This window comes from Pogona vitticeps, chromosome 2 (assembly GCF_051106095.1).
Source record: "Pogona vitticeps strain Pit_001003342236 chromosome 2, PviZW2.1, whole genome shotgun sequence".
In the NCBI taxonomy this organism is placed as follows: domain Eukaryota; kingdom Metazoa; phylum Chordata; class Lepidosauria; order Squamata; family Agamidae; genus Pogona; species Pogona vitticeps.
In genome coordinates this window covers 190,529,842-190,542,150 of record NC_135784.1, presented here as the reverse complement: position 1 = coordinate 190,542,150, position 12,309 = coordinate 190,529,842, and the positions used below count along the sequence as shown (strand labels likewise).

At 40.2% G+C, this 12,309-nt stretch overlaps 1 protein-coding gene across 26 annotated transcripts in view; it reads left to right on the top strand.

The window, feature by feature from the left end:
* Positions 1–12,309, top strand: part of ADGRL3 (adhesion G protein-coupled receptor L3) — a 662,256-nt gene that overhangs the window by 55,745 nt on the left and 594,202 nt on the right. The gene's annotated exons all lie outside the window — the stretch shown is intronic.

Below are 12,309 nucleotides of genomic sequence, written 5' to 3'. Positions count from 1 at the left end.
GTAGAAGAGATTGGTTTGTAGACGGTAAATGCGAATTTTGGGTAGGAAGCATTATAAAAGAGGCTTATTTTGATAGGATTTAAAGTTTGATAGTGGCTCTGTGTGGTGGTTTTTTTTTCAGTTTCCCCCTTCGACTTCCCTGAACTTCAACCAGTTTTTCAATTGTGTTCCATTGTTGACAACCACCACCTCCACTTTTACATCAAGGAGAATATCTGTTCTGTATTTTGCTGTAGTAGCAGCGTAACATGTTTACAGTTTAATATAAATGTGTGGTTTTGTCCTTTATGAGCTAGAAACAGCTGGAGCTCAGAAACTGCCTATTCAGAATGGGGAAAAGAGGCCCCTTGGGAGCAGGGTGACAGGCCTAGTTTAGTATCTCACTTGTTAGGTGCAAATAATGCCAGAATCTCAGGTTAATTCCATATTAGGTCAAATTCTTTTCCCCTTTGTCATGCTGTTTAAGTCATGTGTCAAACTTCAAAATCCTATAAAATGTGCTGCTGACCCTCACATTTTTAATTAAGAGGAGGTTTTTAGGATAGAAGCCCCATTGGTTGAAATCAAACTAGTTGAATCAGTGGGGATTTGGTGAGACAACTCCTCTGTGGGATCCACTGATTGAATGGGCCTACCTTAATTGTAACGTATTAACTGGTTTTCAGACATTGTCTCTTTTCCAATCAAAATTAGGCTAGAGGGGTTGAGAAATGTCCCCCCCCCCTTTTATACTGGTAAAACTCCTATTGGATATTTACATGCACACAAGAGGAATCATGGTTATTGCCATAGATAATTGTGATACCCTATATGGTGTAATGGATAGAGTGACAGTTCAAAATAAACAGCATGTAACAACAAGTTGTGGCTGATAGACAAAGAGCCAGATGTGTTCCAGGTGTGAGCATGAAGTCCGACACCCAGCCCTATGTAAATAGCACCGTGGCATTTAGCCACGGTAACTTCTATAGTCCTTCTTGGCATTCATATACATATCCAGTAGGATTCTGACCAATAATCTCTCAAGAAGACTTCAAGCTGCCTTTTTTCTTGGTTTAAATGGATTATTATATTGAAGGACTTTTTAAAACAGAGTTCTTTATTTAATTATATACTTTTCTTCTGCTGCCCCAATAGACAGGTGTTTTATGATGATTTAAACTATGATTTAATGTTGGTTTCCACTTCTGATATATTTGGAAGCAATTAATCATAGTTCCCAATTCCTGCATATTGGAAAGATGTAGCTAACTTTGGCTTCTTAGCTTTACTCTGTTGTACAGCAGGCAGACCAAAGCAGTAGCAAAGAGATTGTGCACACCTTCATGCATCTGTATCCTGGCTTATTACAGAGGTTTCATTGTCCAAACTAGAATGGCATATGTGTTAATGTGCGTACCAGCCTCTAGTATACCTAATTTAACATAAGCCCTGCTCTCAAAATAATAAATCTAGCTAATCAGAAGGAGCCAGACCTTTGTGCTCATCCCATATCTTCCTGGGAATGACCTTGCCACAGTGAAATGGCCTGTGAGGACTGAAGGTTTTATGTGTATCAAATATGAATACATCTCTGTGTGGGAAATACTACATTAATGTAACCACCTGAAAGTTTTGGATACAGATACTAGAGAAAAGCAGTCCGAATATTTTTCTTTCCTTCCTTCCTTCCTTGATTGATTAACTTTTGTTCAAATTGTGAAGCCAACTAAGCAAAAATGTGATTTTTTGATAAGCAGATGTTGTAATTAGCATATCTGATGATTTGTACTTTGATATTCATCATGAAAAATCCATGTTAAACGTGTCAGTGATTAGAATAAAGCTACTCAGTTTAGGGGAGTGGTCAAAATGCCCAAGTGGTGATCTGTAAGAATTTGAGATTATAAACCATTGCTGCTGTAATGCATTATTGATGTGGTACAAACTGTATTATACCCATTCACTATATCTGTCATAACTTTTAATGAAAACACTCTGCTTTGCCATGCTGTGGGTAGGCCAAACACAGATAAGCTATAATGAAAGGGGTGGGTAGTTTGCAGACACCTTGACATCTCTCTCTCTCTCTCTCTCTCTCTCTCTCTCTCTCTCTCTCTCTCTGTGTGTGTGTGTGTGTGTGCGTATCAGGATGCCTTTTGCTTAAAAGTACCCTGTTTCCCTGAAAATAAGACCTAACCTGAAAATAAGCCCTAGTATGATTTTTCAGGATGCTCATAATATAAGCCCTATCCCAAAAATAAGCCCTAGTTAAGTGAAAACCCGCCCTCCACCATTGTGCAGCATTGTGCAGCAACCAGAAGATGACATACCTGTAAAATATAACATCCCCTGAAAATAAGCCCTAATGCATTTTTGGACCAAAAATTAATATAAGACCCTGTCTTATTTTCGGGAAAATAGGGTATCTAGTCAAGGAGGTGTACTTGGCACAGTTGTACCACACAAATGTGGAATTTGGTAGTGGGTGCAAAATTCATTATAAATTAATTTTTTCCTCAACTTTTAAAAAAACACAGAAGCAAAATAAATAATGCAAAATAAGAAAGTGTATGCAAACATGCTTGATTTGCATAACGACTTCAAACTAGCAGTGCAACAGAAAAACAGGGCAGTATTTATCACCCCTTCAGGGTAATATTCATGTGGTTCTTCGGAAGCTATTCTAAAATGAAATTTTTGCAACCATTATATAGTATTTAAAAGTTTTTCGGTAGACTAGAGGGATGATGACATGGTTCTTTGCTACCTGAAAATGTTTGTTCGTGCTTTTGAGTGAAGCTAACTTTAGGTTAGTCACTGTACCACAGGGGCGTAAGGAAAGTAGTTCTCCAAATGCTTCACTTACAACTTTCAGCAGCCTCACCTGTCCTACCCAGTGGTAAGGGTTATGAGAGTTGTAGTTAAAACATCAGGAATACAAAATATTCCCTGCCTGCCCCTGCTGCAAAGTTCTGCAAATGTTGTGTGTGGTTAGCAACTTTGGCTGGTCTACCCAATAACAGGATCAAAACTCTATATCTGATGTCATATACTGGAGCTACTGAAGGACCTTTGAGCCTTGAGATGCAGTTAGAAATGAGGGAAGATTACAGAGCATCAATGAGAGACCCCCCAAGGCAGGGAGCAGGGAGATAGCAGTAGTTCTGAATGTGCTGGAGCTGCCCTCTGCTGCTCTAAAAGTTGCGGAAGAAACTTGAAGAGCTCTTGTGATTTTATTGCTAGAATTATCTAGAACTGTTAGCTTTCAGTAGAAAATATACCACAGCATTACATGCACACAACAAAAGAAATATTTCAACAAATTATAACACAGGTATTTTATGTGTAGAAGATTCGTATAATAAACCTGTCACGTATGAAAAAAAGATACATCTAACTCTCCACGGTGGCAGGAGTGACTTATGTACACCGGGATCTGTACAGTGGGAAAGAAGCAACATAAAAAAGCATGGCCTCTCAGTGTGTGCCCAATGAAAGGAGTTTGAGTAACAGCACAAAGTCTGCTGAAAGGGGAAATCTCCCCCCCCCCCGTCAGTGGTCAGGTTTTGCTGCATGGGAACCAAGGAATAAATCCCAAGACAACTGTCCTGTCCCAGGGGTCACAAAGGACAAGGACTTAAGCAAAGATCATTTGACTAGATCCATGTTGACTTGTTTCTCTAGTGTCCAATCTTCATTCATTCATTTCCCAAGCTGGGCAATTAAAAAAATAGCAAGCAGGTCATTTGGCATCTACTTCCATTAGTATCCAGCTCCATGGTGAGCTGTACGATGAGGTTTGAGGAGGCAGGTACTTCTTGTGGTGGAGAATCAGGGAAGCAGATATCCCACTCCACCACACCCATTGCTTGGGAGGTCCTCTGCTGCTGTGCTGGTCTCTAAATACAGCTCTCTGCTGAGCCAGAACATGGCCTGCAGAACATCTCCTGATATTCTTGTGGACAAGCTGATAAAAATGTTTTCAAGGTTTTCTGACTAAGCAGGCAGAAACATTAAAGAAACTAAAATGTAATCTAGACAATGATCACCTTCAGATGAAATTGTTACTGATTGATGGACCTTACCCAGAGAATGCTCTCCAGTGGTTTCTTATTTTAGACGGAAGTGATAAATAGAGTGCCAAAGTGTTCTGTCCTGGGTCCAGTGTTGTTTGGTGTGTGTGTGTGTGTGTGTGTGTGTGTGTGTGTGTGTGTGTGTGTGTGTGAGAGAGAGAGAGAGAGAGAGAGAGTCTAATATATTAGAGGATAAAGTCAGGAGACAGGTGACCTTAATAGATTGGAGAACTGGGCCTGAACAAAGACAGTGAAATTCCACAGGGAGAAGTGTAAAGTTTGACATTTAGGCAGAGGAAGAATCAGGGTCACTAATGTAGGATGGATAATACCTAGCTTGACAGTAGTATATGTGGAAGGATCTCGAGGTCTTAAGGGACCACAGTTCTAAGCATGAATCAACAGTGTGATGGGGAAGGAGGGGGGAACCACAATTCTAAGTTGCATCAGAATTACATAACGAGGAAAGTTATAACACCACTATATTCTGTGTTGGTCAGAGCTCCCATGGAGTACTGTCCCCTTTTTTGGGCACTCCTGTTTATAAAAGATACTGTACAGACAAGCTGAAATGTTTATGAAGTAGGTTAAAGAGGTTAAAGATGGAGAGTGACCAAGATGTAAATTAAGGAGTGGTGGGGGAAGTTTGATATGTTTAGATTGGAGAAGAGATTGATACCTGTCTAAAAAGGGTTGTCATATGGGAGAAAGAAAAGGCTTGTTTTTTGCTTCTCCAGAGGGTAAGGCGCCAAGTGATTTGTTGAAATGGCAAGAAAAGGGATTTTGACTAAACATTAGGATGAACTTTCTGATGGAAAAAGTTGTTGAACAGTTGAATGGACTACCTGAGAAGTTAGCAACCTCTCTTTCATTTGAGGCTTTAAAAAAAGAGGCTGGGTCGCCATCTCCTACGGGTGATTTAGCAGTGACCCTTCGGAACCTTCTAGCTATGATTCTCTGGTTCTGCGATTTTCAGCCAGTTTTGACAACGTTCTTTTGGTATCTCCTTAATGCCTCCATGATTGCACCTTGAAAAGCGGGCTTTTGTTCTTTTGTTTTTTTGTGTTTTTTTAGTTATTTGGCTTATGAGAAGACAGTGAGATAATGAGAAAGCCTGTGTTTCAATTTCTGAGATAGAAACTGGGGCAGGGAGAGGGAGAGAGAGGTGCCCATTGTGAGTACATTCTAATAGCTGGCTGGATTGCTCAGTTGTTTCGGTATCTGGCAGGGAAGCCAGTGGTTGGAAGTTCAATTCCCAACTGCACATCTCAGAAAAATCAGATTGAATGGGCTCCTGGTAGGCCACCACACGAAGGAAACAATAAACCACTTCTAGGAAACCCTGAAAAGGTTTGCCATCAGTCTGGATTAACTTGATGGCACATTATTGTTATTGTCATCATCGTAATCAGAAAATGAACAGTTTGAGAAGTGAAAAGGGGCTCTCTGGAGACAGAGTGATGTAACACAGAAGCAGGAACTAACTAAACTGACCGAGGGTAAGGAAAAGGAGGCGAAGTCAAAATGGTCATTCCTTCTCAGCCACTTAGGACTGTGGAAGTGGGATAGGATTAAACAGAAGATACATCAGAAAGTGCCCCTGGTGAAATAAAAATACAAGAAGCAATACCACACTTGCTTTCTCCTGGCTGACTGCCAAATGTAATTCTTGGTTGCTATGGCAAGGATATTTGTAAATTGGTGGCTGAAGCCCATTGTCTTTGATTGATTCAAAACAAAATGCTATGCATAAAAGGGAAAGAGCCCGACAAATACAGTTTTGATGTGATTTACCACAAGGAGTGGACTATTTTGAAGGTGTTTTTCTTCTGAAGTGGTGACTGAAATAACCAACTGTGTGAAGATACTGTTCGCCTCTATCAGAGGTTCTCAAGCTGTGACCTGCAAGTTCCCTAGAGTTGGTTGCAGAAGAGTAAAGAACTGCTTGCACTTAATTTTGTATTTGATTTTTTTTTCCTAATGAAAAACATCAAAGCTGTACTTGGACAGGGCTTTTTATCCAGCAAGTAAAGTAGCCGCTTGTGACAGAAATGAGAGAACAGTTTGTTTTGGTTCGTTTTTCATAGGAATCATCTGTAATTTGCAAATCTCATTGGATTTGACACAGGAGACTTAAGAAATAGAATGCGAGACAAACTGAAGCCGACACCATTGTCCACCCAGGCCCAAGCGTTAACACTCAGAAGTCTGAATTTAGGCACAAATGTGTTAGTACTGAATTAGGGTCACCACTCTTTTCCCCCAAGACCCTCCTTAGTTTTGCCGCATTCACTTGAAACAAGGGCAGCAGGGACCTCTCCATGCTGGGAATTACAGGTGTCTGTTGAATTTGGCCAATGCAGATGGGTGAAAATTTAATTTCATTTCATTTTTAAAGACGTTCAAACTATTTGAATTTAATAGAAAGCAAACGTCAGAGGTATTTTTTAATCTTTGCTTGCACATCACAACGAAAAAGGACGTATTTGCATAAAGTTTATGTTTGTGATCTCTTACATGTGAATTTGCAAATGGAGAAATACTTACCGTGAGTTAAAGAGAAGCACGGCACATCTCATTTGCAGCAATGAAGATTGCGACCAGTTGTGCCTGCTCAAGTCTGCCCTCTGAGTGACAATGGATGATGGTCCATTTCAAAGCTCCTGCTCCTTAGGATTCTCAGAGTTCTTTAAGAATGAATGTAACCCCATAGGTACATTTCTCTCTCTCCTACCAGGAGTGCACTACCCATTGGCTGAAAGAATTCCAATGGCTGCCTTTTTGCTCTTGGGTTAAATGTCAGGTTTGTTGCTGATTATGAAGCTTCAGCTAACTTGGGACCTGGCTACTGGACTGCCTTCTCCCTCCTAGACTTGCTCCATCATGGAGGAAATCTGGAGATTTCTCTCAGAGGTGTCACATATTTCTGATACCACTTCTCAAGTTCTTTAGACCAAATCCTTTATCATGGTGGCATGCACTGCTCTCCCCTTTGGTATCACACATGCACTGGAAATCTTTTTATTTTGAAGCACTTTTTTAATGCACAGTATGGGGTAGTGGCTAGAGTGTTGAGCTAGGATGCTGGAGTTCCACATTCAAATCCCCACTGAGCCATGAACGTTTTTGGGATAGTCTGTCTCTCTCAGGGTGATGTACCTTACATGGTTATTTGAGTGATTAAGTTGGAATGAGGAGAGCTATAGGCATCATCTTGTGCTTTTTGAAGGAAAGGCAGGATATTAATGTAACCAAGAAATGCACACTTTTGGAAGCCTTCCCAGCGTAGTTTGACCTACTCTTACAATAATATACATTGTACATTGATTTTACATAGTGCTTTATAAATCTGTTCTTAATTATTGCCGCATACTGTTTTGAAATCTATACATGTAAATAGTTTATCAGTGCTTGTAAATGAGTAAAATTCTTTCTTTCTTTCACATATGGGAGGAAAAAAGAAAATGTTTGTGAGATAGCGCTAGGAATTTGAGTTTGTCTCTCTGTCATAATTTACATAGACTGGAAGGAAAACATAAATTTTCAGGAGGCACTTAGATTTTTTTTAAAAAAAACTTCTGATTTGTGGGAGGACCCAGGAGCTGCTCATTAGCTTTTATGTGATTCTGTTTTTTAAAAAATACCCTAGAATCCTGCTGGCATCAGACTAATTGCCTTGCCTTCTGCCTGGCATATTGTCAGCTCTGGACCAGACTGGGATCATGGGTGAAGTATGTATCTGCTTTCTTCTGAGTAGATGTGCCAAGAGGGTGGGTGGGTCATGCCCTTTGGAAATGTTTTTTTTTCTCTGTACTAGAGGTTATTATTGCTTCATCCTTGGTATTGCTGTGTGGATTTTCATGGGTTGTGCTCCTGATGATTAATTTCGTGTGTGGGCGTGTGGTGCTTCCATTTCCTTACTCCATTCAGTGGCTTACGAATGGGTCACAGACTGGTCTTATTACTACAACCTCCGAAAGAAAACTGCCTCCCTTTCTTATCTCCAGAAATACCACGCGATAGATATATGCACAGCACTTGACATATACAATGTGCTGCTTTGCAATGGTATGCACTTCGTTCAGAAGTAGGTCCCGTTTTGTTAAGCAAGTTTGCTCTCATATGGACATACCAGGATTGCAGCCTCGAAATGCAATGGATTTGACTGCGAGTGAACTTCTTCCCCCCCTTCTTAACTTGTTTCTGAGTGGAAAGCTCTGTGCCAGACTTGTCATTCAAAGAGTAGTCCATGCTTAACTGAAGGATTGTCACCCAAATATAGAGCAGGACATGTTACAAAATCAATGAGGTACATTTTGGTTGCTGATGCCCGTTGTGCAAAAATCACTCCTTTCTATCTGTTTCTGTTTCCATCCAAAAATTCATTTGAGAGTCACTATAAAGACTACACATCTTTTATGTCAACACAGAAACATACATGGTTCTCTAAACACATTCCCCCCCCCAGCCTTTTGTGTGTGTGCTTGAAACTACTTTCAAGACTGCATTTTGTTGCAGCCAGATTCCTTATTTGAAGGGGTGGGATGGGTAGTCATTTTCACAATCTAGAACCACGGCTTACCCCTTCCAAATTAAAGGAAGATTCTGAAGTCCAAATTCATTCCAGTTCACGTTTCATTTCATAAAGTTCAGGTTCAGTAATTTCATAGTGAAATGTGAATGGAATGCATTTCTTGCACATACCTGACCCTTTCCTTTTTTCTTTTCGTTTTTTTTAAAGAACTTTTTTCTTGGTAGGGAGACCTTTTTCTTGAGATTGAATTAGGGTTTCAAGTAATACAAGCCATATATCTGAGTCTTAACGTTGTCTTCGGTAACCTTTCCACAAAGGATTCATGCCTCCTCCCCCTTGGATCAGGATGTTAGAAACTTTTGAGGTTGTTTTTGGGTGCCATTCCTGGTTTTAATCGTTCTGTTTCCATTTCAAAATCTGCTTGATGGATGTGGTTGGGACATGAGGAATCCCTCATTTCGGCTGTATTCCACGTCTCACCATGCTTAGATGTCCCACTGACATTTCCCCTGCTTTATCTAAATTTCCCAGTTTCCGCAAAAATGAGAGCCCATTCAAGTTATCATTTTTAATTTTTTTCCCTGCCTATTCCATGCAAGAATCTGCCATAATGTACTGCCCTTTCAGTTGAGTAGTGCACACCAGTCAGATACCATTTTGCATGGCTACTGCCATAGTTTTGCGTAAATTCGTATTTCTTCTTGTTGTTTCTTTCCCAGGTGACTTCTGTGCAGGAAAAATGCCATGTGTATATGTGCAGTCAGTATTGTAGCAGGGAATCAGCTGCAGGCTTATCCAGTCGTGGTACATGTGTTCATTGGTGCAACAGAAACAGGCCTATATATTTACTTGCATTTTGTAAAAGCTTGTATGTTACCATTGTGTACAGCAAGATGAAAGTTTGCCATTATAGTTCCTCTTGTCCTTGCTTGTGGTTAACAGTTTTTCATTCTTTTGGATCAGGTAGAGAGGGCTCTGTGTGAGAACTATGATTCCTGAATTCAGCTTTTACACAGATTCACAGATTACACTACTTACTTACTGGTTAAACTGTACAATTCCTTTCTGAAGCTGTTAACAGAGACCAGCACAGAGCTTTTCCTTGGGCAAAGAGGGGGGTCTTCTAGAAAGTGGAGTCTGCTTTAGGGGACAATGAATAGTTTATTTACTTACCTGACTGGCACACATACTAGACTGCTTCACTGTTAATTGTAGAATTTAAGGAATATCTCTTGTATCACTACAGCCTGTTTCTACTTGTTCCTTGACAGTCAGCTAACTCCTGTCTATCCTATTCCATTCTTGCTGCATATGTGTTGATAGTCTGTATCTCCCACTACTCTGTCTTGTCTAAATCCCTGTAGAAAACGTTCGGGAGTAAATACATCAGATCAATATTCCATGTCAGTATATTGCACCTAGCACACTGTCCTACAAAATAAATATGTGATGCTAGCAAAAACTCTGTTATCAGAGGTGGATGCGGAAAAATGAGGAAGGCAGAAGCAACAGTCGTGGCAAAGGTGTATCATGAGGATTATTTTCTGATGGGAAAATCAGCTTTATAATATATCTCCCTTGTGTCGTTTAGTTGTCCAATTCAACAAGCCTTCAGACAGTAAAGTGGTAACCCTAATGAGAAATATTCAACATGAGAAAAGCAGTTACAAATGTTTTGGACTTACAAGCAACTTCCATCATTAAATGTTTTAGGAGTAATTGGTCTATTTTTATGTAGCAGAAAATTCTTGTCTTGGTAGTAGCAAATGTATCTGCCGTACTTTGACAGATATAGGAAGGTAATTGCTTCCTCTTCTCCTTTAGCTCTACAAATCTACAGCAAATTTTTCTAGCCTCATATTCATTAGGGATTTCCTGCTGATTACATTATAGTTTCATTACAGCATGTGCAGGTATAATAAGTACTTCACTCATAAAACTAGTATCACATCCTTTCTGATAATAAAAAAATGTTCACATTTTATACAACAGTAGGGATCCAAAACACTTCCTTGATGTTGTGTTGTTGCTTACTGAAACAAATACCACGAGTCATACTATATGTTCATGTCTGCTACTCTGCATTATGATCTGTGCGGAATCAAGGTAAGGTGAGATTTGCCTGCTAGTTCTGAAACCATTTTACCAATGAGCCCCTTTAGCATAATTCAAACTCAGCTGGAAGAAAATGTATATATGTGGAGGAGAGATAGAGAGAGAAAAAAGAGAAAGTGGAGAGTGAGCCATCCCCTCAACAAAAGACACCCGTGTGTGAGGAAGTTGTGAGAGTGAAAGAGGTATTAGGAAACAAAGGGTTGAAGGAAGAGGAGAAGACCAGGAGGGAAACTAAGGAAAGAGAGGAAAAGATTGAAGTTTGCTTAGTAAAAGAGAAACAGAGAGAGAGAGGGAGGAGTTAATTATACCCATGTAGGAGGAGACAATTTAGAATACCGAGAACATCAGAGAAGAGAGGGGGAAAAGGAGAAAGAGAGAGGAAGAAAGAAGCTGAATATAATAGAATGAGAGGATTGTTAGAAGATTTTCTCAGTCTAAAGATCGGAGGATTGTTGCCAGATCCAGACACCTCCAAAGGAAACAGGACACATGTAGACTCCCTAGAATGGACAGTAGCGGTGTATCTGCGAGGACAAGGTCGTTGGAAGAAGGTGGTCCGACCAGACTCATCGTTCAACAGTCCACCACCGGAGGACGACTGGGCCAGACATCCCTGCTGTGGGACCATCTGCATAGTGAGGAGTACACCCCTGAGGAATCGCAACAATCGCAAATGGTTTGGACTAGCCCCTTCAGAAATCATGTCAATTCAAAGACAAATTTGTTGTCTCCTCAATATGGACCGTTGCCTGATACGGGTTTATTAGAACCGGTAGAGGTGATTGTTGATTCACCTGATTAAGTTCAATGAAACATTTGATGTTCAAAAAGAGATTCCCTCGTTATTTCCCGCTAAAAGAGAGGAACTGCTACAGATATATGATGAACCCGATCACAATATAGGATAACTGTCACTCTCAGTGAGAGTACTGTCTGAGAAATACTGGGCTGTCTTGGGAGAGGAACACTGTTACATCTGGATTTGAATATGTTGTCCAATCTGTGTTTCCCCTAGGGAAAAAAAACCAAACAAACCTCTTGTAACTTGCCAGTGTTAAAGCATTCAGCATTTGAACTGAGTTTTGTAATGTCAAACACATCTACAGTACTATACTGTAGTCAGATGCCGTTTTGTGGGATTTAAAATGCTTTCAAAAACTTTCCTTATCTAGGAAAGGTTAGCACAATTGTTGTAAAATTTTTTTAAAAAACAATGCTCTCAGGATGGATGTGGTAGTTCTGGGGCTGGTCTGTGGAGTGGGTGCCTCATGCCCTGTGTCTAACCCTGCATGTGAAATGTTAGCAAAGATTTAGTTCAACTGTCGGTGTCATAAATTGCCACTCTGTGTACTGTGACTGAAAAAAAAAATAAGAGGAGCCATTTCACAAAGCATTGGAATTGCACTTATACTGTCAATAAGAGCCCTTGGAATAACTAAAAATAAACAAACCTCGATGAACTTGCAAGAGCAGGAAATTCATATATATGGCCCACAGATATCCCACTCCCATCTGATTTTGGGGCACCCACCACTTCCTATGTACTGCGCTTGCTCCAAATTTGTTGTGATGGTACTAGTGACTAAAAGCATCATCTTTCTCCAT